Source organism: Andrena cerasifolii, chromosome 7 (genome assembly GCF_050908995.1).
Source record: "Andrena cerasifolii isolate SP2316 chromosome 7, iyAndCera1_principal, whole genome shotgun sequence".
NCBI classification, from domain to species: domain Eukaryota; kingdom Metazoa; phylum Arthropoda; class Insecta; order Hymenoptera; family Andrenidae; genus Andrena; species Andrena cerasifolii.
In genome coordinates, this window is record NC_135124.1 from 1,098,097 (window position 1) to 1,123,651 (window position 25,555).

Sequence of the window (25,555 nt, forward strand, 5' to 3'; positions counted from 1 at the left end):
TTTTCAAATCTATTAAAAGACTCTTGTAGTTCTTCTAAATCTATAAATGTGGACTTCTGTTTGTTCTGATCATCTGTATTACTATCGCGAACTTCGGGTAAATTAATGGCAATGGTTTTCTCTACTTCGGACTCGCTCCCTTTTTCCCACAATTCCGTACCGGCCACTGCACTTTGTGAATCTGGAATTTTAGGATTCTCCACCATCTGTTTAGGATGAAATCCCAGATTCGGCAGTGTACTCCTACGTTGACGGAATATGGGCGGATCTGACTGTTCGTCATCGGAATCGACGTCCTCTACTAGAGAAAGTTCTTTTGATCTACCTAATTCTTGTGTTTTTGATGGTCCCGGAGCTTCAGTAGCTTGAAACTTTGCTCGCGTTCTAGTTGCTATTGCACTGGTATCTAAAGGTACAGGTATCCTCGGTTTAGATATTGAACTTACTGGTCTCCCTAATTTTGGTTTTCCTGGTAAACTAGCTATTCTTTCCTTAGGTTTGGAAGCTTCAAATTCCGAAGATGTCGGGATTCGTTTGCCCGTTGTGGAGGGTTTATTTATTGGTAATAATTTTGGGCAATCAGGTGCTAACTCCGACTTTGTATTATCAGAGGAATCCGATAAACTGAAATCATCAGACGAACATAGTTCATTTACTATGACTGGATTCCTTGATAAGGCATCAGCATTTGTGTTTAATTTTCCTGCCTTATGAATAAATTCATACTCATAATCTCGCAATTTTAGTCGCCAGCGGATCAATCGTTGCCCTGGATCTTTTATTGAATTAATCCATCGTAGCGGTTCGTGATCACTGACTAGGGTAAATTTACGGCCATATAAATATGGTCTGAAGTGTAAAATGGCATAAAGGACTGCCAAACATTCCTTTTCTGTAGTGAAATAATTTTGTTCCGGTTTAGTTAAAATTCTCGAAAGATATGCAACTGGGAGATCTTGACCATTTACTTCCTGACTGAGTACAGCGCCTATGGCATAGTCTGACGCATCTGTAGTTAAGGTGAACGGACTATTAAAATTTGGATACTGAAGTATGGGACTTTTACAAAGTGCTTTTCGTAATTCCAGAAATCCTTTCTTTTGTTCCTTTCCCCAAGTGAAAGTAGAATTTTTCTTCAACAAGTCTGACAGTGGTTTAGCTTTTTCTGCGAAGTTTTTGATAAAGCGTCTGTAATATCCTGCTAGACCTAGAAATTGCCTAATATTTTTCTGATTTTTCGGACGAGGGAAATTCTTTACTGCACTAATCTTTTTCGGATCCGGTTTTACACCTGAGTGACTAATAACATGTCCTAGGTAAGCAACTTCTATTTTGAGGAACTCGCACTTATCGGGTTGTAAAGTTAATTTAGCATCGGCCAAACGCATGAATAAACGACGAATTTTCTTTTCATGTTCTTCTAAATTTTTGGCATATACCACGATATCATCCAAATAAACGAAAACTTCTACACCCTGTAACCCGCGTAAGACTTGATCCATTAGCCTTTGAAAAGTCGCTGGAGCATTTTTGAGACCTTCCGGCATTCGGATGTATTCATAATGACCGTTTGGGGTTGTAAAGGCTGTTTTTTGTCTATCTTTAGGATCCATTTCAATTTGTTGAAATCCGCTTGCTAAGTCAAACGTAGAGAAATATCGGGCTTCGCCTAAGTGATCCAGAATATCGGTAATGTTCGGTAATGGATATGCATCGCCAATGGTTTTCTCATTAAGATTACGGAAATCTATGACTATTCTCCATCTCAGATTGCCTTTAGAATCCGGTTTTTTAGGAACAATCCAAATGGGCGAATTATACGGTGAATTTGAAGGTGCTATTATTCCGTTATTTAGTTTATTACGAACCTGTTTTTCTATTTCATCTTTATGAACCGGAGGAAAACGATACTGTCGCGTATTCACAGGAACATCATCTACTGTGGGGATTCTGTGTTTAATGTATGAGGTACATGGTAATTTATCGCAAGGCAAGTGGAATCGTTCTGGAAATTCTTTAATGATTTTAATTACATGATCCCGTTCTTCTTCGTTCAAATGATCGAGACGCAAATTTTTTATGATTTCTAAAACTCTGTCTTCCGCGATTGGCAAGGTCTCATCTTCTGTATCAGAATCGAAATAATTTTGTTCTTCTTCGGGGAAGTTATGGTACTCGAATGGTATTAATTCTTGTGGCGGAATTTCGACTTCGACATCCTTATCCGTCGTATTAACGGCAAAGACGTGACATGCGCCTTGGTCATTTACAGACACAACAGCTTCGCCAATGTACAAACCATCTATAGTTTCAATTTTAGGTAGATATCCCTCTTTTAAATCATGATTCGTAACGTCAATGGCAACCGCTTTTCTAGTACGTGCTTTTAAATACAAAAGTCGGGGTTCTACACTACGAGGTACTGGATCATGGCCAATAAAAGGTATGGGTTTAATAGGATCGCTTCGTGTTACCAATGTGTTATGGGCGAAGGAGATTTCAGCCTGCTCTTGTGTGAGATACTCTTTACCTAATATACCATCGCAACGCAGTACAAATGAAGATCTTACGACATGAAATTTTACGGGTTTGCCTAATAATGTAATTATTGTGGTACCTAAAGTCTCTGTCATATCCGGAGTTATTCCTGAGATAGCAACTGATTCATGAAGTGCGACTGAAACATTTTCGTCAAGGGCGCTTAATTTGATTACGTTTATATCTGCTCCTGTATCTACGAGGAAATATGCACAACCCATATTCAGCTCTTTACCCATCATTTTTACTAGTGGGGATTCGGGTTTTTCTACCGTTGCAATTTTTCTTGGTTTGCTAGAAATTTTACTGTTGCATGACGCTCCTTTTCCGAATGACTCGACGTCGCGTCCGTCCGTCGGGTCATTTGTGCGTTTAAATGACCGGTTCTATCTTCGGGTTTAGTATTTCTATTATATGGAGAACTCGGTCTCGTTGATGGAGGAATAGGAGATGGAGATCTTGGTCTAGGCCATTGAGAATACCTATCTCTTGCTGAACGTGGTGGTTCATTACTGTTTGTATTATAATGATCATACGGGTAATAATTAGGATATGGCATTGGCGGATAGAAATAAGGCGAGTAGTACGGATGTGGAGGAAATCCCGGTGGATTGTAATAATGATTGTATGGTTCCCTGTTGCGTGATGGGGATTTTAAAATTCCTACTGGCGATCCGGTTACGTCAGGATTGGGACTCGGTGAACGTGTGCGATTCTCTTCTTCGTTTCGAATTGCATAATTTTGATAGCGAGGAGGGTTAATGGATTGGCGATTAGCGTAATCCTGATAGTAAGAATTCGATGGTCTAGAATAGTTATTATTCTGATTAAATGATACTTTCTGGATTTCATTCGATGGTAATATTCCGGATTTCATTCGCGTTTCTATACGCGCTGCAAATTTTCTCGCATCTTCTAAAGTTTTAGGGTCACGTGCATCTACTGAGCGCGCTATTTCATCTGGAAGTCCGCGAATATAAGCTTCCAATCCGCATTCTTTTAATGGTAATAACATTTGTTCTGCATTATTCCCATAACTATCCTCTAACGCAACTCGAGCTCCGCTAATTAATATGTTTAATCTGTCATAAAAATCGCTAACTGATTCGTCCTTTTTCATCCGAATATTTTCTATTTCGTGTTGATAGTAAGGATAATTCTTGCCCGGTGCGAATCTACCCTTTAGATGTTTAATTAGTTCATTAACTGTAGTAAATGTTTTTCCATACGTGCTATCGCGAGCTGAACCCTTCAATTTTCCTAATACTGATTTTAGAAACGAGCCCTCTAATGCAGGAGGCACTAATGCTGCGCTATTTTGTACATCCTGTACAAAATCCTTAAGAGGAACGCCCTTCCCATCAAAGTACGGAATATTTAAAGTACTATTTTGAATAGTCAAGCACTCCGCCATGGAGGTCATCATTGCACTTGCGTCTTGCGACATCTTTAATTATTTGTAATAGGAACAAAACACCGCGCTACCACGACCACATTAACAATTGTGTAATTTTGTAAAATGGAAAAATTTTATAATTCTATCTGATTTCAATGAATATGAGCACCCAGGAATTCTTGCAAGAGAATTCCTGGTATCCCACCGCTGCCACCAGATCTGTTACGTGCCGCGGCCTTTTTAGTGTTCGAGCGGCACGATTTTTAGACGCAATATCGATTAGGGGTATCCCACAGTCATTAGACTATCAAGTATTGCTGGATTGAGTTTATGATTTAGAAAAAGCAAGGAGGCTCGCCGCAGTCGTAACAGTCGATTCTTTTAGTTGATAATTATTTAGGTACCTTCTCAGAAGGAGAAGGGGTAGATTTTGGGATCGTTGGTGCTCTAGTCCCGTACGGGTCTTTTCAATGGAATCAGATAGGTAATTGATGAGTAGAATTTAATAGTAAATAAAGTTTTAATGATTAAATAATGAATGGATGTAAAACATTTAACAGAACTGAATATGAACAAATCAATCAATAATTTGGAAAGAATAGACGTTTGTGAAATCGGTATAATTCCTGACTAGGGGAATCCCACAGTCGTTTGACTATCAGAAATTGTGTTGGGTATTCAAATTTTAACAACAATTTTTAATTAATTACTAATTCACACATGCGACAAGATCGTGGGAAGGCGCGGTTCCCTGCACCGGATGTAGAGCATACAATTTCGTCAGTCTTCTAAGAAATGATCCAGTCTGCGCATTCCCGCTGTAGCCGTTACTGATTATGTTACAATGTTTAACGCGACGGTCAGAGGTGTGCTCAACGAGGGTTCTCCCACAATGCTGCAAAGCATTGTTGAAACGCCACCCTGCCGCTTACATAAAACGGATTCGGCACAGAAGGAGAATCACTGGGTCTTTCCGAACGCGACTCTCTGGTGAGAACGCCGCTGCGTCAGCACCGCCTTATCTGTATCGCGGGACGGCAGTACGTTGAGACGACGACGTTCCAAGAAAAGGGGTTTTTGTTCTATCAAAAATATTATTAATTAATAGGCAGGAGTATGATCAACGAGGGATTTCCCATAACGCTAGGCGTTGTTGATGCATACCCTGACTTAAAAGAAAAATTTTACGTTCCGAACGTAACACGCTCCACATTATAAAATAATAACGTATTTAAAAACATCCAATAACTAGGCTATATTGACACAAAATTTCAGCCTCTTTGCTCAATCCATTATAAAGTTACAGCCCTCCATAAAAATACTGATCCACTGTCGACACCTTGACCTTATATTAAACAGGGTCGTCAGGGCATCTCTAAGAAGGAAGCAGTTTTTTTCTGGTGAAAGATGCTATCTGTATAATGTCCAACTTTAACTTTCATCCCAATTACAATTTTTATTAAATTTTATTAATATCTTCAGTTTCGAGACTGATGACATTTAGGAAGTAGAATACATTCAGTATATCACATGTGATAAAGTTTCCTTAAAAAATGTCCAGATTTATATCGTAGTTGGTATCATCGGAAAAGACCAGGAATGCATCGGTATCACTCATTTTCATGAAGATCTAATGAGAAATACAGAACTTGGTATTTCCATTAGTGCGTGACTCACACCTTGTCTTGTTCCTTTCCGCGTCACCTTGACCGCGCGGATTTAGCTGCAGGTACGGGTAAAACGACCTTTCGCCCCTACAGCGTAGGACCTATGCGGATACAAGCCACTAACAATAAAAAAAAAATGTTTCGTACTGAATAGAACTGTTCACGTACCCGGAAAAAGCAAGCTAAGCCTAGCTCGGCCTGAAAAACTGAGCCGAGCCAAGTACCCGAAAGAACCGAACGGCTTCGATAGAACCAAGTACTTGAATTTTTTTCAAGCGACCCGGAAGAACCGAGCGGATTGTAAAGAAGAGAGCGGACGGAATGAAGTTCGAGCAGATCGAAAACTATTTGTCCGATTTATTTCAAACCTGGTACATATATTTTTAATGGTATTACCTAAAACGTAGCACGACATTTTTCTATGCGATAATCCATTCGTATATAATAAATGTCTTAAGTTTGCCTCGTTAGGTAAACAATGAATAGTGATATTCACCTTGCTCTCATTTGTACAATAAATTATTTTCTTCTCATCCGTATGCTACATTGCAGATATTTGATTAATGAACACTAGAATCATGGTCTTTCTCATGTTAGATAAACCTGGGCGTCATAATTTTATACATCGTTCACGCGCGTCTCGGCGGAGGAGCTTCACGGGACAAGAAATAACTCGGCCATTCTTTAATATTTTTGTACATTATTTATACAACATATGCGTTAATACATGCTCTACATATAAGAAGTAAAGAAATAACTTTCAATCTCAGAATATCTGTAAAAAAAATCGGGTAGCTTCGAGCGTCTCAGGATGGCGTAACCCCTTAATGAAGAGTGTTGCCCGTTAATGGCTAAATAAGTATAAATGAATAAATGATTAAATAGGTATAATATAGACTGCGGAATTTTATGCAAATGCATGTTTTTGTAGTAATGGATTCAACAAGTGGAACTTTGATCGATTTATATTTCACCATTAAGGAGATTTTAAAAATATATATGTAATTTTGCATATTCTGAGTATTTTTCATATTTATTTACAAATTAGCACGAGTAATTGTTAGAAGTTGCTGAACCACGAGGCGTATTAATGTTGAGTGATATTTTTTAATTGCTACATTGATGGCACCTTTCTTACATCTGGCATATTCAAGTAAAAACTGAGGGGGTTGACTGGGGTACCATCCCTAGCCCCCAAAAATTAATCAGGCTGATCGGTCAGAGTACGTCGCCAGGGATGCGGTTTATGACCGTATTGCCCCGCGTCGGCAAACCGGCAGAGCAATATACGGATTAGCTCAGGCGGAAGAATGACTAAAATTCTTAAAGACCGTACCACGTTCTTGATTGCTGTTATAATTTTCGTTTCGTTCTGAGCCCGCTTTTGTCACTACGCACAGTGGCCCTCAACCCCAAGAAATGCCGGAAAAAATCAACATGCCATTTGTTCCTATCCAAATGCCGAATCTTATTAAGCTGATTTTAATGAACTGTTTGGTTTGCTATTGGCAAAGATAGAAAAGTGTCTCTTACTGGATCTGAAGAATTCTGATGAAAATGTAAAAACATCTTTTTAGATGTGTTTCGCAAAGACATCTTTCGTGGATTTCTTCAAATCAAACAGTCCATTAAAACCAGCTGAATAAGATTCGGCATTTGGATAGGAACAAATGGCATGTTGAATTTTTCCGGCATTTCTTGGGGTTGAGACCCACTGTGCGTAGTGACAAGAGCGGGCTCAGAGCGAACCGCAAATTATAACGGCAATCAAGAACGTGGTACAGCCTTTAAGAATTTTAGTCATTCTTCCGCCTGAGCTAATCCGTATATTGCTCTGCCGGTTCGCCGACTCGCGGAGCAATACGGTCATAAACGACCACCCTGACGACAAACTCTAACCGATCAGCCTGATTAATTTTTGGGGACTAGGGACGGTCAGCCCCCTCAGTTTTTACTTCAATATGCCAGATGTAAGAAAGGTGCCATCAACGTAGCAATTAAAAAGTATCACTCAACATTAATACGCCTCGTGGTTCAGCAACTTCTAACAATTACTCGTGCTAATTTGTAAATAAATATGAAAAATACTCAGAATATGCAAAATTACATATATATTTTTAAAATCTCCTTAATGGTGAAATATAAATCGATCAAAGTTCCACTTGTTGAATCCATTACTACAAAAACATGCATTTGCATAAAATTCCGCAGTCTATATTATACCTATTTAATCATTTATTCATTTATACTTATTTAGCCATTAACGGGCAACACTCTTCATTAAGGGGTTACGCCATCCTGAGACGCTCGAAGCTACCCGATTTTTTTTACAGATATTCTGAGATTGAAAGTTATTTCTTTACTTCTTATATGTAGAGCATGTATTAACGCATATGTTGTATAAATATTGTACAAAAATATTAAAGAATGGCCGAGTTATTTCTTGTCCCGTGAAGCTCCTCCGCCGAGACGCGCGTGAACGATGTATACAATTACGACGGACAGGTTTATCTAACATGAGAAAGACCATGATTCTAGTGTTCATTAATCAAATATCTGCAATGTAGCATACGGATGAGAAGAAAATAATTTATTGTACAAATGAGAGCAAGGTGAATATCACTATTCATTGTTTACCTCACGAGGCAAACTTAAGACATTTATTATATACGAATGGGTTATCGCATAGAAAAATGTCGTGCTACGTTTTAGATATTAATGTTACGAATGTGGAATTTTCCCATACGCCGCTCTCAACCACTTTTCGACCTCGCGTCTGCGAAGGGAAAACGCCCTAAAATCCTTTTGCTTATCACATACCACTAAGGGGAGTCATGATCTCGACCATCTGGATCACGATCATAGGAACGGGAGTAACACGACGACGACCCCGAAGAATTTCCTTATATGGAAATTTCTAACGCATCCCCACTCATTTTTGGGACTATATAAACCCTTTGGTTTCTACCCTCTGCGGTTAAAAGCAGTACAGTCACGCGTAGAGTAACGTCGTGTCACGCTCGTAACGAGTCGGTTGAATTCAGTAAGATCGAGCCAAAGTCTCCGTCAGAATCATAGTTGACCTCATAGAATCCGCGAGTTCGGTTTATATTCTATTGGGCACTTTGAAATAGCCACTCGTACGCCCCGCATCGCCAGTGCGTCAACACCGAGCAAATTAGTGGTAATCTATACACATTTACTACACTATTTAATCGCGACACTTACATTTGTACTATAATTAATTATTGAATACACGAATGGTGTTCACGTCTAAATCAGGTAGATTCGTTAAAACCCATCTTTTACCCAGCGATCCTTATAATATTAGTAGCACTGACCCACTGATATAACTTTACCGCTCGAGTTGTATCAAACATAAATTAAGAGTTACGAGGCAATACTAACATTTCCCGCGACTCGCTGATCTAGCATCAGGTTCGTTCGCAACCTTTCATCCAAAACAAGGAATCTTTACCAACCTAGCGGCTCCCCGATTTCGCATTGGGTTCGTCCACGTTTAACCCTCCTAAGGCTCCCTGATTTCGCATCAGGTTTGTCCGTGTCCTACAGCTCCCTGGTTTCGCACCAGGTTCGTCTGTGAATAATCCAACCTCCTAACAGCTCCTCGACTTCGCGTCGAGTTCGTCTGTGAACATCATCCTAGTGACACCCCGATTTCGCATCGGGTTCGTTCACGACGTTTCACCCTCCTGCGGCTCCCTGATTTCGAATCAGGTTCGTCCGCGCTTGACTCCATTCCCAGAGGCTCCCTGATTTCGCATCAGGTTCGTCCTCGCCGTCAATAATCCAAGCGGCTCCCTGATTTCGCATCAGGTTCGTCCGCGCACCTAACTAACAAATTCATAAACCGTATTCCTTGGGAAATACCCTTCTCGCCGGCCTCTCGCGTTGCTGCAGCCCTGGCTCGTAACAAAATAACAGTTTTATCACACAAAAATAACAATTTTGAGTTTAGGAAATTATTCGTTGAAAAGTTATTAAGTAAAGAGGACTGTGCTATTTTTACGTATATTCTAACCCCTAATGTTAGAATATACGTTACGATATTTAAATATATAACACATAAAAAGACAATTTTGTTAGAAATCTAAAAAAAGTACTTTGTAAAAAATACTTTAAACTAGTATGTAAGAACATATTGCTTTTTTATTGCATCAATCAAAAATCCCATTTTGTCTAGCTTATTGTAACAACAAAATCGACGCCACAAATATTCACACAATCGCTCTCCAAACTCTTCATCATGGTAACATTCTCTCCCTCTAAACCAATCTTTTGCTGGACACCAAGCTGATTCAATATTTTGAGTATGCATACCATCTGGTTCTTTAAATTTGATACTATGGTTAACAGTTTTTATGTATGTTTCCTTCTGCTAAACTACTATAACTCCTAAAACTATGGGTATGTATTTCTGAACCTATATGAACATGTGCATTAATAATAGAAATAAGCGTTGATGCTTCTCGGTTCAGTACAACCATCATTCGAGTATGACGTGCATGGGTATCAATTAACCCGAGAGTAGGCGCGCCAAATAATTTACGTTAGTAGGCGCACGTCGGTCATTTCGACCGATCGTAATGTAATCAGAAATAGCTTAATAAATGGACTAAAATAATATAAATAATGCATAACATTGTATTTTACTTACTTCAGTATTGTTATACGTAAATAATTTTCATTTTTTATGATAAAATGATTAATCGTATTATAATATTACGAGTTCTGGAAAATTTATTTTTATACAAATGATGCATTGTAATTGATTTTAAAAATAAAATGTTATATAAAAATTTGTGCGAATGCAAAATATAAAATTACATTGTCTATTTATCAATTTGAATTTATCACTTGATTTTTAATTTTCAATAATAGCAATTATCTAATATATTTTACATTTATATTTGTTTTTCAAAAAATATACTTATAAATTTATGGTTTCATAAACGTATTAAATATTTATATTTTCCTCGGATTAGAAACTGCATCTTGAGAATAAAGAATAAATACTTACGTTTCCTTCACTCAAAGTACACGCCTCCTCTACATCTGATATCTCTATATCCGCAGAATCAATTTCCGAATCTGTATCGTGATCGGAGTATATAACATAATCGGAATCTTCTGCGGAATCACTGATCTCGTTTCAATGTTTTCAATCAATAAGAAATCTCGGAAATTAGTATTAGTCATGATTGCTACACAGTACGCGTCGTACGCGGCAGACGAAATGAGACTAACGGTAGCAGGCGCGCTATGGTCAAAAAGACCGACGCGTAAAAATGTATGATTTAAAACCTACAGGAGTGCACTAAATGTCGCTCCGTAACATACAGTGAGTAAAAAAAGTATTTGGACACTTTTTAAAATCGCATAACTTTTTTAGAATTGGTCCAACGACATGAGTTTTTTTTAGAAGCTAGAAGGATTAGTTTGCTAAGTGACGTGTTTGGCCGTTTTGAAAAAAAAATGCATTTGGTCGGAATAGAAAAAAAATTGTAAAGGTTGTTTTTTTAACTTTTTTTGTGAGCCTGTAATGAAAATTAAAAAAAAACCGTTTGTAGATTGAAGTAAGTTGTATACGAGTCTAAAATTTCATCAAAATCGGTTAACGTTGCTCCGAGCTACAAACGTTTAAAGATCGCAGAATAAGGTCGAAAATCGCTGATTTCGGGAATTTTCGCGATTCTCGACCTTATTCTCAAATCATAATTTATGAGTTTACATTTTTGGTGTTAGCTCTACGCATTAAAATATCATCAAGAATGTGATCAGCTAAATTGTAGCGTAAATATGACAATACATATTTCAAAGAGGAGAATAATCTCTCAACACTAACTTGTGTCGGAGGTACTGATAACGCTATTTTGGCTAACGAGTAATTAATTATTCCGGTTCATTATTTTTATTTGTGTTCCAAAATTCTAAAATGTCTTCTTTGGAATCCAAACGTGGATATTCTAAAAATTTCCTCAGCATACTCATGATGTCCAAGGTATGTGTATAAGTACTAGCACCGCGTTTTTTATTGTCTAACGCCCTTAACATTTTCTCAACATCGTCTGCCTCACACTCATCTTCACATGCAGTTGAAGTGCACGGTGCACAGTTATTATTATTTTGCAATGTCTGATGTACTTTCTGTATTTTTTGTTTATATTGCCAAGTACGTATCAAATGGTTATTGGCTTGTATTATTTGTTGTCGCATCAACACGATGTTAAATCAGACGTCAAGGAACATTCCTGCCAGGAAAGCATCATTGTTAAATAAATTTTTTTCTCGAGCTACCATTGCCTCAACAAGTCTACATGCCAACGACGTTTTGATCTTGGCACTTTCTAATGTACATCGTGATCACGTTCGATAAAAATCTCCAATTACAAGTTGTTCTTCTTGTAATCGTTTGGTTGCAATACGCGCTGGGGATAGAGAACGCGCTTGATCTTCAATTTCTATCCATGTTTGTGGATGTAAATATTGATCTTTATTTTTTTTTATCGCAGCATTCTTTTAATTCCACAAGCCGTTCCAACATATCCAATGTTGAGTGCCAGCGTGTAGGGCAGTCTATTATGGGTTTCTTCATTTGCATTGCCTTTAATATACTTTTCACTCCTGGTGCTCGTAACTTTTTGCAAAGTCCTCTAGCTTCACTTATTATGGCTGCAGTTTTGTCATCTTCCAAAACATCCGAGACAGCTAACTGGAGTGTGTGAGCTGCACAACGGACAGATCTAATTTGATATTTTAATTTTTCAGCTTTCTTATCTGTATCATTAGAATTTAAATTATTTAAAATGTTTTTTTCGTCATCCGATAGCGAAAATTCATATTCTTCATCATTATCACTAAGATTTGTTTCATTATCAAGTACCAAATTACAACTATCGCTATCGCTATCGCATTCGCTGTCGCTATCGTCTTTATTATTACAATTTTCTTGTTGATCGTTCCCTATGAGTTTGACGAGCTTAATCATATTTGATCCGTTATCCGTTGTAATCGAATAAATCTGATGTATAGATATCCCGTACATGAGAAGGACATTTTTCAAAATTTGTTTTATATTCATAGCAGTATGTCTACTATAAACTTCTTTCACTGCTAGAGTATTTAGAATCAGTTTCGTTCCATCCACGTACTGCACATTTATTCTTAAAAATGAACGATCCATGCAGATCGCAGTATCGATTTTTAGTGATACTAATTTTTCGTTGAATTTCTTCCTAAGTTCTTCTCGAAATAACTTTGGTCTCATTATAACAGCATTGCACACTTCTTGGGAAGAAATATTTTAATTCTAAAGTGAACATGACGGTATCATATTAATAATATTGTGGAAAGCGGTGTCATTAATTAAACTGAAAGGCCGTCCATGAATTGTTATTAGATTTACGCATTCATCTAACACACCCTGCTTAATGCGTTTGCTTTTATTATTAGAACTTGCTTCCTCCACTTCTTCAGTTTTTCGCTTTTGCTTTTCAAGCATAACTCTTGTAAATTCAGTAGGATGATTCGAAGATAAAGGCGACAACAAATTGGTGACGTGTTTTCCCTAAAAGTACGCAAATATGAGTTATAAAATAATAATCAAATACTTACAAACACTTACTGCGACTTCATGACCGCACTCATTAATCAAACATGTCGATTTATTATTTGAGTTATATTTAAAGTATTCGTGAACAATATTTGTTCTTTTCCGACCCATTTCGTCTGTTTGAACAACCACTAACACTAACCCTAATACGGATACTAACTCTAACACTGATACTAACACTAACACTAACAGTAACTCTACCACTAACAACAACACTAATAGTAACTCTAACAATAACAGTAATGAACTAAAAATAAATTAATAGTATACTACTTAATAATCTAATAATAAACAAACAATAACTTAGTAACTATTACACTAAATCCACTAAAGTAATAAATCCAGTACTACCTAGGTAATCTATAAATACTTAATAAATTAATAAATTTCAAAAATCTTTCCCTGCTGCTAGTACCTATTTACTCAATGGTCGATCATCAAACTGACGAGTCTCCACGCTCTTGTCCCTTATGACGAGAACAAATCTTCATTTGTTTATATTCCAGCTCCACTTTAGCGCCGAGCCTTCCTGCTATCCCTATCTGGAATAAGGCAGACGACATAGGGCGGCATCAACCGACGTCGCGACACCTGGCGTTTCAGATCGACGTTTCAACGATTGTAACATTGTACCATCGTATTATTTTTCAATTGCGATCACGCTAATACGTATTACAAGAAAAGTGCTGGTAATTTTTTTTGTTTCGGTATTACAGCGATTTCGGTAGTATATCGGCTTCGATATAATTTCGCTAACATAATACTGATTTTAAACCTCTGCTTACAAATATCTTGAAAATTGTGATAACCGAAAAAATTACCGATAAATATAGGTAAATATACCGGTATGATCTCATACCGGTATTTTCGTATTTCGGTTTCTATAAGGGTTACGAAGATACAACCGAAAAATACCGGTAGTATAAAAGTACCGGTAGGAGTCCCTGATCGAAACCATGCATTAATAGTAGGAGATGATAACATGCTGCATTCTTCTGCAATTTCACCACTCATATTGCACACTTCATGCATTGTGTCTTCATAAGGCACATCTAGAGACGCGGTAGCATCTCGACACCAAGTACATATTTCGACACCCTGTATATGTCGACTGTCGCCACCGCTATTATTTACTCGTCGCCCCACTAATTCAACCTAACCTGAAACTTATTTCATTAATATCTCATCACGCCTGCAATATTTTCTAAATTTAAAGGCATTTTTCTTATATAAACCGCATATAAGCTTTTGAATAAGGACAAATTCGATAAAATCGGATCAGTCGAAAACGGTAAGATTTTTCTTCTGATTCTCCTCCTTCTTCAAGCAAATTTTCGTCAACATAATACGTACCCCCCACCTCACCCCCCATAAACATGACTCATGTATGAAAGAATCTAGTTCCCTTTAATTCTCGAAAAAAATAAAGCAGTTCAGATGCAAAGATTGTGAAATCAACTTTGCTAATTCCAATTGTATACAAATCAATTCAGTGTTCAGATTTTCAACTTCGGATTTAAGTAATTAGCGGGCAGGATGAAGATCATTTTACGATCGAAGATAATAAAACTGGGTAGAGACTAATTTAAACGAATCAAAATCAGTAGTGGATTAAGAGAGATGTGGATTTTTTTCTTATACAACGGCCCGTTAATTACTTAAAACCGAAGCTGAAAATCTGAGCACTGATTTGATTTGTATACAATTGGAATTAGCAAAGTTGATTTCACAATCTTTGCATCTGAACTTCTATAATTTTTTCGAGAATTAAAGGAAATGGCTTCTTTCATACATGAGTCAAGTTTATAGGGGTGGGGGATTTCGTCACTTTTTTCTTATATATGGCTAAATCTAACATAGAAGTACGAATAATACTCTTTTTTGTCATCAACTTTTTAATATATTTGAGGGGGGGGGGCAGAGGAGTGACATTATATTATAAGATTTCTGGAAAAAGGTTTTCGTCTGTTGATTCTGCTTTCAAAAGGTGACATCTACTAGCGTCAAGTAGAGGAGTAATATAGGGAGAGTCTTCGCTCTCACTCTGTTTTTCCCCCACTCCTCCGGGATGTGGAGAGTGGGGATGTCGTCTCATCGAGACGAGGAGCAAGAGGCCATCTTGTCTCTTGACTTGCCGACCAGCACGTCGAACGGACGTGCCTGAAATATACAGTTTTGTTTGAGTTCAATCTGCGTGTTAATTATCCAGTCATATTTATTATATATATTCTATTAGGACTTCACCCTGCGAGTGGTCCTACAGTGGTGACCCCGACTGAGTGTAATTATGTTGCGGTGATACAACGCATGGTCGGCAGGTTTGTGTTTTTCTGCACGAGAGCATTATTTGCTTTGTGCGTCGGTTGCCTAAAGCTTGGTCAACTGGTGCGCTGAGTCGAAAAGGCGAGCTAAAGGCATCATCGCCGCGGATCGACTTGGTCCAGTAGGATTCGCCTGAAGTGGCATGTCGAGTGGTCGACGGATCGCAATCACGGCGCCCACGTGGACGTTTCTTTGTCGTGCCGTTCCTGTGAGGAGTCCGGCAGGCTGGACGGCGTTGCTGGTTCGTCAGCGTCCTTTTTCATCAGTTTGGCGAAATCACCAGCGTCTGGGTTCCGATTGCGTGAAGCCAACGGCACCGGCGCCTTTTTCATCAGTTTGGTGAAATCATCAACTTCTGGGTTCCGATTGCGTGAAGGCAACGTCACCGGCGTCCTTTTCATCGGTTGGTGAAATCATCGATTGTGTGAGGCAACGTCACCGGTGCCTTGGGTTCCAGCCTGCGCATCTTGCATCAGCGAGACTCAGGGGAGCTCAGTTTCGAATCGTGCACTCATGAAACGGGTGTTTCGAGGTATTTGTTTGGGGACGAAGTTTCGGTCCACGTTGCGGAAGTCCGCCATTTTGTTTCGCGCGTATTCGTTGTGAAGAGTCCGCGGAAGTACCGCCATTTTGTTTCGCGCGTATCCGTTGTGGGGCGTTCGCGGAAGTTCCGCCATCTTTATTTCGCGCGTATTCTTTTTGAAGCGTTTGCGGAAGCGAGCGTGGCGTATTTGACCATAGTTTGCGGCTGAAAGGTCGATTCTCATGATCTCGCGTTAACGCGTCGGGCGAACTGAGGGTTCCATAACCTTCTGATCACGTGGTATTGTTGCGTGTCGCGTCGGTTTTGTGTCGCGTTCCGCGAGTTCTCGGTGCGTCATGGCCAGCGATAATAGCATTCACCAGGAGCCAACGGCGGACGTTTCTGAGTTAACAGCTCAGGTCTGGGACTTGCAACAACGCCTGGCGGCGTTCGAGGCTTCGCGTCTCGGTTCGCGATCCGAGACCGCTCAGGTCGTGGAGCAAGTGTCGAGTGGTGCGGTGCGTATCGACGCGTACCGGAACCCGAAAATTTCGGCATTTTTCCGTTCGGATCCGATTTTATGGTTTGTGCAGGTCGAGGCGACTCTGCGGAATGCGCGAATTACCGTGGAGGGTACTATGGCGGATGTAGTGCTTGCTGGTCTCGACGCTGAAATCGTCGGGAGCGTGAAAGACATTATTTTAACCTCTCCACCGCCTGCAGATATTTATCAGCGAAGCAAGTCGCGGATCATTGCGACGTTTGCCGGTTCCGCGGAAAGTAACCTGCGCAAATTATTAAAAGGGCAAGTACTCACGGACGGCAAGCCGTCTCTCGTGTTAAGTCGTTTGCGTAACCTTAATAACGGTCAATGCGATGACGCAGTGATAAGGTCTATATTTCTGGATCAGTTACCTGCAAACCATCGGGCAATCCTCGTCGCGACGGGGTCTGAGGATTTGGAGCGGCTCGCGGAGGTCGCGGATAAGATCGCGGACAACGCGGGTTCCGTTAATGTTTGCGCGGCGTCATCTATTAAAAACTTGTCGTCGGGATTGGAGGACGAGGTGTCTCGCCTCGCATCCTGCGTAGCGACGTTGACCAAACAGGTCGAGCGGTTGACGGCGTCGTCGTCGTCCGGTCGTGCGCGTTCTCGAGCGCGGGTTCGACCGCGTTCTTCCAGTAGGGGCCGGAGTGACTCGCAAAAGCGCGACAAATCCGGACTTTGCTACGCGCATAGAAAGTTTCCCCAAAACCCGTTATGGTGTCGGGAATGGTGTTCGCAGTACGTAGTTTGGAAACAAAAAAACTAATTCGTCCTTCCTGCGCGGAGACGTTCAGTGAGGGATTGGGTTCTGAGAATCGTCTCCATGTCCGTGATCGCGTGACTGGTCAGTCATTTCTGATCGACACTGGGGCAGACATTTCACTGCTTCCAGCGAACCCGAAATTCCATATTAAGCCTTCCGAGCGAAAGCTCTTCGCCGCGAACGATACCAGGATCGACACATTCGGCGAGTCACTCAGGGAACTGGACTTGGGGTTGCGCCGTGCATTCCGTTGGAATTTCTGTATCGCGGCGGTGCCGTATCCAATTATCGGTGCTGATTTGTTAAAGCATTATGGCCTGCTTGTCGATCTAAAACAGCGTAGGCTAGTCGACACGGCCACCAAAATGTACACTCTGGCAGTCGCGAGAGCAGTTCCGACTCGTTCGGTAAGCTCGATTAATCCGGTTGCGAACTTTTCCGAGCTTCTCTCGGAATTTCCTGAGATCACGGGTGCGTCTCGATTGTCTCCTCCTGGGGAGCGGGATGTTCTTCATTATATGATAACGACGGGGCCGCCCGTTTCTGAGCGCCCGCGGCGCTTAACCCCGGAAAAACTTAAAGCGGCTAAAGCCGAATTCAGAGCGCTGGTCGCGGCTGGCATTTGTCGTCCCTTGAGTAGTCCTTGGGCAAGTCCCGTCCATATGGTCCGTAAGAAGGACGGGTCTTGGAGGATCTGTGGAGATTATCGTAAGGTGAACGCGATTACTACGCCGGATAAATATCCAACTCCGCACCTTCATGATTGCACTGGCAATCTGCAGGGTAAGAGTATATTTTCGTCCCTTGATCTCCACAGGGCCTACAATCAGATACCTATGGCTCCCGAGGATGTCCCAAAGACCGCAGTCTGCACGCCCTTCGGGTTGTTTGAGTATTGTTATATGACTTACGGTCTTCGCAATGCGGGTCAGTCGTTCCAGCGATACATTAATTGTGCGCTGGGCGATTTAGATTTCGCGTTCGTGTACATAGATGATATTTTGATAGCGTCATCCTCTCGAGAGGAACATGCTGCCCACCTGCGGGAGGTGTTTCAGAGGCTTAAGAAGTTTCACCTGCGTCTCAACGTCGATAAGTGTGTGTTCGGCGTTCCCGAATTAGATTTCCTAGGTCACACGGTTGACAATAAGGGAATTCGTCCCACGGTTCGGAAGGTTGATGCGATCGCGAAGTTCCCCAAACCTACGACGATAGTGGAATTACGCCGTTTTCTCGGTATGGTGAACTTCTACCGGAGGAATTTACCGCACTCGGCGAGTGTTCAAGCACCTTTAAACGCTTATCTTTGCGATTCTCGCAAGAATGACAAACGGGAGATCGTGTGGACGGTCGAGGCAGAAAGTGCGTTTGTCCAAGGTCAAGGACGGCCTGGCCAACGCTGCCCTTTTAGTTCACCCGCGCCACGACGCAGTTGTGCGTTTGGTTTCGGACGCATCGGATTCCGCAATGGGTGCAGCCTTGGAACAGTTGTCTCCTTCGCGCGTTTGGGAACCACTCGCGTTCTTTTCAAAAAAGTTTTCTTCTGCGCAGAGGAAATACAGCACGTATGACCGCGAGCTCACGGCAATGTACGAGGCGGTGAGGTATTTCCGACCGTTTGTTGAGGGTCGGGATTTTGGTTTAGTTACAGATCACAAACCACTAATCTACGCGTTTATGCAGAAAGCCGATAAGGCATCCCCCAGGCAGGCGCGTCAATTATCATGCATCGCGCAGTTCTCCACTCGGGTGGAGTATGTGGCTGGTCCCGACAATGTCGTCGCGGACGCGCTTTCTCGAGTCGACTCGTTACGTTTGCCGGTCGAGGTTGAGCTTGTTCAGCTCGCCGAGCTCCAGAAGTCTGACGAGCAGCTGGAATTGATCCGTAAGTCTCCTGACTTTCCACTGAAAATGAAGGCGATTCAGTGGGGACCGAGTCACTCGACGGTCTTTTGTGAGATCTCTGGCGAGTCGATTCGTCCTTATATTCCATTGAGTCTTCGCGAGACGGTTTTTAATTTATTTCACCGTCCGGCTCATCCGAGCGCGAGGGTCACGGATCGGATCATTCGGCAGCGTTACGTGTGGCCTAACATGCAGCGTGACGTTGCGAAGTGGTGCAGGACCTGCACGGACTGTCAGCGGTCTAAGATATCGCGTCACGTGAAATTGTTGCCTGGGCGGTTCGTGGCTCCTGACGGCCGTTTCGATCAGGTGCACGTCGACATTGTCGGTCCATTGCCTGATTGTGACGGGTTTAGGTACTGTGTGACGATGATAGACAGGTTCTCGCGGTGGGTCGAGGCGGTTCCTTTGCGAGAGATTTCCGCCCAATCGGTCGCGGAGGTATTTTTCGAGACGTGGGTTTCGCGATATGGCGCTCCGAAGATTTTGACTTCGGATCAGGGCGCCCAATTCGAATCGAGGTTGTTCACGGCCCTTCTGGCCCTGATCGGCTGCGAGCGTGTGCGCACAGCTGCGTATCATCCCGCATCAAATGGGTTGATTGAACGCTGGCATCGTGTATTCAAAGCAGCGATTATGTGTCATTCGGACACGAACTGGCCTCGCACACTTTCGACGGTGCTTCTTGGTCTTAGATCGCACGTGCGATCTGATACTGGAGCATCGCCCGCCGAATTCCTGTTTGGAACGACCTTGCGACTGCCCGGAGAATTCTTTCTTCCGGATGATTTTGTGCCAGATCCGAACATTTTTGTTAATGAGTTTCGGGTGCACATGCGCCAGGTGCGACCAGTGCCTGTGACACATAAATACAAAAAGCGTGCGTTCATTTTTAAAGAGCTACACGCGTGTTCACACGTGTTTCTGCGCAACATGGTGAGAAGGGCGTTGGAGAGGCCTTACACAGGGCCGCACAAAGTATTACAACGTGTGACTGATCGTGTTTATAACATTGAAGTGAATGGCACTTCTAAAACTGTGTCCGTTGAGTTGCTCAAACCAGCACATCTTGTGCATGACGAACTTGCGGATCCTGCGTTTCCTATCGGTATAGTCGATGACAATCCGTCCACGTCCGTGAGTACTCCGCCCGTTCTTAAGACGTATAAGCGACAGAGTGTGGCGTTCGCGCCCACGTCCAAAGATTAGGTTTAGTTACCGCAAGACTGCGTATTTTTAAGCGCGCGAAATGTATTATAGTATATTACTCATAAGTTACTCTTGTGCCGTACTGCGCGGAATTTTTATGTATTCAACATTTCATTTATTTTCTTTTTTGTAGCACTCTGCGGTACTGCGTTCCTTAACATGGGAAATCGTGCTCAGTCTCGATTCGAAATTAAGCGCACCATGTTCGCGCGTGCGAATTTCGCAAAAGTTACTGTGATTTTTCAAGACCAAAGTCATTTAGGCGATTGCAATAGTAGACTTAATGAAAAATCTGTATTAGTTTTAGTATCGACCTCAGGTCTTGGGAGGGAGTACTATAGGGAGAGTCTTCGCTCTCACTCTGTTTTTCCCCCACTCCTCCGGGATGTGGAGAGTGGGGATGTCGTCTCATCGAGACGAGGAGCAAGAGGCCATCTTGTCTCTTGCCTTGCCGACCAGCACGTCGAACGGACGTGCCTGAAATATACAGTTTTGTTTGAGTTCAATCTGCGTGTTAATTATCCAGTCATATTTATTATATATATTCTATTAGGACTTCACCCTGCGAGTGGTCCTACAGTAAAACGAGAATGGCGACATCTACTGCCGTTAAGTACTAGCGCTACGTGACGTTGTTACGCTATGCGCCAGGTTGGCGTCAATACACAAGGATCGTCCCCAACCTGTAACAAAGGACCACCTCATAACTTCTCGTTAGGTCCACCCGTTACACCTTTCCAATAGATCCTAGCGCTAGATCTTCTCTCCGACCCTTCGCAATAAATCTTAGCGGCAGATCTCCCAAGAGGATCTTCCCGCCTGATTTTCCCGCCAAAAAACTGGAAAGTGTCGTGCCCTCAAGGGGTATAAAACCCCTGGAGCTCTACCCACACGAGAGACACCAGTACGGACCGCAGACTCGAACACATCCTCATTGTGTTACCCTTAAGCACGGTTTTCATCTTGTAACAAAAGTCCATCTCAATAAACTCTAAACTCTACTGAGATAGCACAAATCTCTTCTCTACCTCGTAACAACGTCTGACTATCTCGTTAAAAAAGTATCCTTTTAATAACTATTAATTCAGAATAATTCTTTTATCTTTTATAAAAACAGCTTGAAACATTAAGTAAAACGAGAAATGGATTACAAAAAAAAAATATTCACTGGATCATGTTAAACCACCGGAACTATGTCTAAGATAAGATAATAAGGCCAAAATAGCTGCGGGGTCGTACCCATTTCGCTAGCATTCGTGTATAGAGACATGGTCGCTCAGTGTGCCTATGGGTAGAGGGGAAAGAGGAATTAGCTTCCAGACGCGACCGCGTCTGTTGATACGCGTTAAGGTTATCGCGATAATCGACAATCGACCCCCCCCCCCCTTCCCTCCAATAGACGAATGGGTTTCCATTGTACGGACCCAGCGAAATGGGTCCAGTTGGAAATCCGATCATTCGGTAAGAAAAAGGCACATTCCAAGAGTCGCTAAGATGGTTATCCATCTTGACAATAGATCCCCTTTACCAATATCCTGATTTCCCGAACAGCCCCTTTTTCCAAATTTCGAGTGTCGCCAAGATGGCTCCTTCTGATATCAGATTTCCCAAACACCCCCTTTTTCCAAATTCCTTAGGCTGCTCACCTACCCTTTTACACCTCCTACCCCTTCAGTAGCTAGTTTAAATACCGGTCCCAAACAGAGGGATGAGGCAATCGCAAACCTCAGACCAGTAAGGTCACAACGCCGTTCCGAACAAACATTGTAACAAACTTAATAATTGTACCAGTAATCATAATAAAGAGTTAGTAGTTACTGAATCGGAGTTACCTCGACGAGAAGGTCGACTTACACAATACAGCACGGACCAGGGTGGTATATAAAGGTGATGCAACAAAGCAACTTTTCCCTAGTAACAGTGTCTTCATAAGAGTTTAGTACAGATTTTATGTAGCAGATGGCGTGTGTGCATGGATCCCACACAGATAGACTTTGATTGTATAAGTGTAACGCCGCCCCGCTACTGTGTTCCGTGTACTGTGTTTCTTATATAAACTATTATTTTAACTAGCATTATGTTTAAACGGTGCAAAGTAGAGAATTGTGGTTCTTCTGGAAAAGAAAAAAATATATCTATTTTTGCAGTACCAAAGGATACAATTCAAAGAAAGAAGTGGTGCGAAATTTTAAACTGTAACCTCAATGAAGTGTCGTATGTTTGCGAGAAACATTTTTCTCCCAGACACATAAGATACAGTTTTACTGCACAAATACCAAATGGAGAAGTTATATTTACTGTAAGTCCTGAAATTACATATAAATATTCAAAATAATATATTACTTACTAAATTTGTTAAATGTTTTATCAGCGTCAATATAAGAGGAAAATATTAAATAAAGGTGCATTACCAAAAAGAAAATTAGATAATTCTTTTCAAATTGAGGGAACAGACAAAGTTTTGAACTTACATACTGACAATGAGATAGAAGTTCCAAATATTACATATAATTCAATTGGAAAGTATGTGGTTTGTAATATGAGTAAGAAGGATATGAGCCCCTCAATTGACGAGTGGCATAAGTCCAGAAAATGTAAAATCAAATTACATTATGATTTTATATTATTTCAAGTTACTCTATACGAATTATGTCGATAACACTAAGTGCATGTGAAAGATAATCCAGTGCTGAAACAAGAGAGAATAAAAAATGCGAAAAGGGCTATGCATTTTTTAAATATTTGTTAGCAAAAATAATATTTTCAAAATGTGACGCATATGACTTACGCCACTTGTCAACTTAGGGGTTCATATACATCATGATTTTGAATAAATAAATACTAATATTAATGCTGATTATTCTAGTTGCAAAAAAGAGATTACTATTGAAAAAGGAATTAATGACAATAGTGAAAATGAACAGCATGATACAATCACATACAGGGTGTCCCACCTAAGACTGGACAGTGCGATATCTCCTAAAGTATTCGAGATACAAAATTTAAAAAAATATGTAATTGAATGGTTCGAGAGGGCCAATTTATTAGCCGAGACGATTTTTTTATTATTATTTTAAAAGATACAATGGTCAAGTTAGGTTTTTCAAATGGAACTATTTTTTTTAACACCTGAGTTGATAGTGCGTTCCAAGACAAATTGAATAAGCTTTAATGTATACACTTTATTTCCACTGGTTTGTAAGATATTGCGCTTGCAAAATTACTGATTTTCACTGGAAGAAAACCCTCTGGAAAAGCAGGGACCGGGGACGGTCTTACTGGCGCTACGGGTGGCATTGCCTGTTGTAACTGATACCTACCTGCCAAAGGTCTACGACAGGGTTCGCAGGCCCAAAAGCTGGACAATTCTTTTCCTTCAGAAATGCTACTTAGGCAGGTACATCTGCGGTATCGAGAAGCGCACAGTTACTTTTATTTTGCACTTGCTTCTACGCTCGGATGGCCGGTTCGTTTGGGACGGATGTAAGTTGGATTGGTTAGGTTAGGAGGAGTGAAAGTTGCTAGACTAAATTTCAACCATAGGGAGCAGATTGTATCAGAACCAATCGGATTTGCATCCCTCACAAACAGCTGCTAACGTTGAATATTGTAGCATAAGCACATTTCAAGTAATTAAAATGTACAATGAATTTTCTACGTTTACAGTACCAGCCGACTTTCCGTTTAAATTTTTACAAGTACAACGAAACAGCTGAGAATTTCTTTCCTTATTCAGAATAGAATACGGAAATAGCAAACAACTCCCTCTCGCGTTCACCGGGTAATCGTCGATCTATCGGTATTACCATTTCTGTGCAGAAAAAAATGCTGTAATACCGACCTGCCGAATCGGCCAGGTCACGTGACGTGTCTACCCCCTTAAGTACTTATCTACAGGGTGTCCCAAAAATGTCGGAGTTCCTTGAAGGGGGTGGCTCAGGGGGTGATTTGAAACAACTTTTTCCTTAGCGAAAATATTGTCCGAAGCTTCGTTAACCAGATATTAACAAAATCCCCCGACCAATCAGAGCGCGCGCCTTCCGCCCGAGCTCCCGTTGTAGCGTTGGCTTCGCGGTAGGCGGCTGCGCTTGTACTACGAAGGTACGAACAAGCAAGTCGGCATGCATCGAAGGAAACCGCGTTACACAGCTTTATTTTAAAGCGAAATCTTAAATAATAATTGTTTGAAGTGAGAGGACAAGAAATACGCAAATTTCGTTTTCAAATAAGGCATAAACGAAAAGGTAATGTAACAAAAAATGTACGACAAGTGATCATAATTCGTTATTGAGGTAAAAATCCGTAATTTAATTACGGCCAACGTAACTAAATTTAAAAAATAATATTAGGTGTATGAATAAATTCTTTCTGACTGGGTTTACATAATCGGTATAAAGCAACCGAATTTCTATCGCAGTGATATTCGTAAGCTACCAGAAAAATGGCAAAAGGGAATTAACAATAATGGAAATTATTTCGATGCTTGAGTTGTTTTCATATTTTTTAAATCAAACTGTTATTGAACCCTAAAATCGAACAGAATTTATTTCTACACCTAATAATCACTAATAAATTAAATAACACTCACCCCTACGGGCATTCCTTTCCTTCCTTTTCGGAAACCTGTGTCACTATGTAGGTCACTGTGTCGATCCCGGTCATCGGTGGACGAAAAGATTTATGGTAGGGTTGCGCCCAGTGCTCAGCTGATCGCAGGTATACGACACCACCCGAAGGTAAGGATCGCAACGTCAAGTGCGTCCGGGTTAATGTACCAAATATTCACTTCACTGCACGGCCACTAACACTGATCACTTAATTTACTTTTCATGGAACGTGTTGTTCCTACGTTATAAAATTGGTGGCCCTGAAAGGGGCCGATTACTGTTAGTTGTGCAGTTGCTCGATGTGACCACCCTCAGCGTCTATGCACGCCTTGCGGCATCATTGACTCCGTTGAGAATAATCTTGACGCCAAAGGCCGAATTGAACCCTCGCTGGGGGTTTGGATGTGCGGGTATTCGCGTGCAAACGCTCGCACAGTAGCACTTG

At 41.1% G+C, this 25,555-nt stretch overlaps 1 protein-coding gene and 1 long non-coding RNA gene across 2 annotated transcripts in view; one reads left to right on the forward strand and one right to left on the reverse strand.

Moving 5' to 3' along the window:
* Cow (Proteoglycan Cow) overlaps positions 1 to 25,555 on the reverse strand; it is a 1,009,917-nt gene that overhangs the window by 961,973 nt on the left and 22,389 nt on the right. The gene's annotated exons all lie outside the window — the stretch shown is intronic.
* Positions 22,371 to 23,442, forward strand: LOC143371392 (uncharacterized). Its single transcript, XR_013086010.1, has 3 exons — positions 22,371 to 22,802; positions 22,875 to 23,026; positions 23,370 to 23,442. It is a non-coding gene; the product is annotated as an uncharacterized LOC143371392 (long non-coding RNA).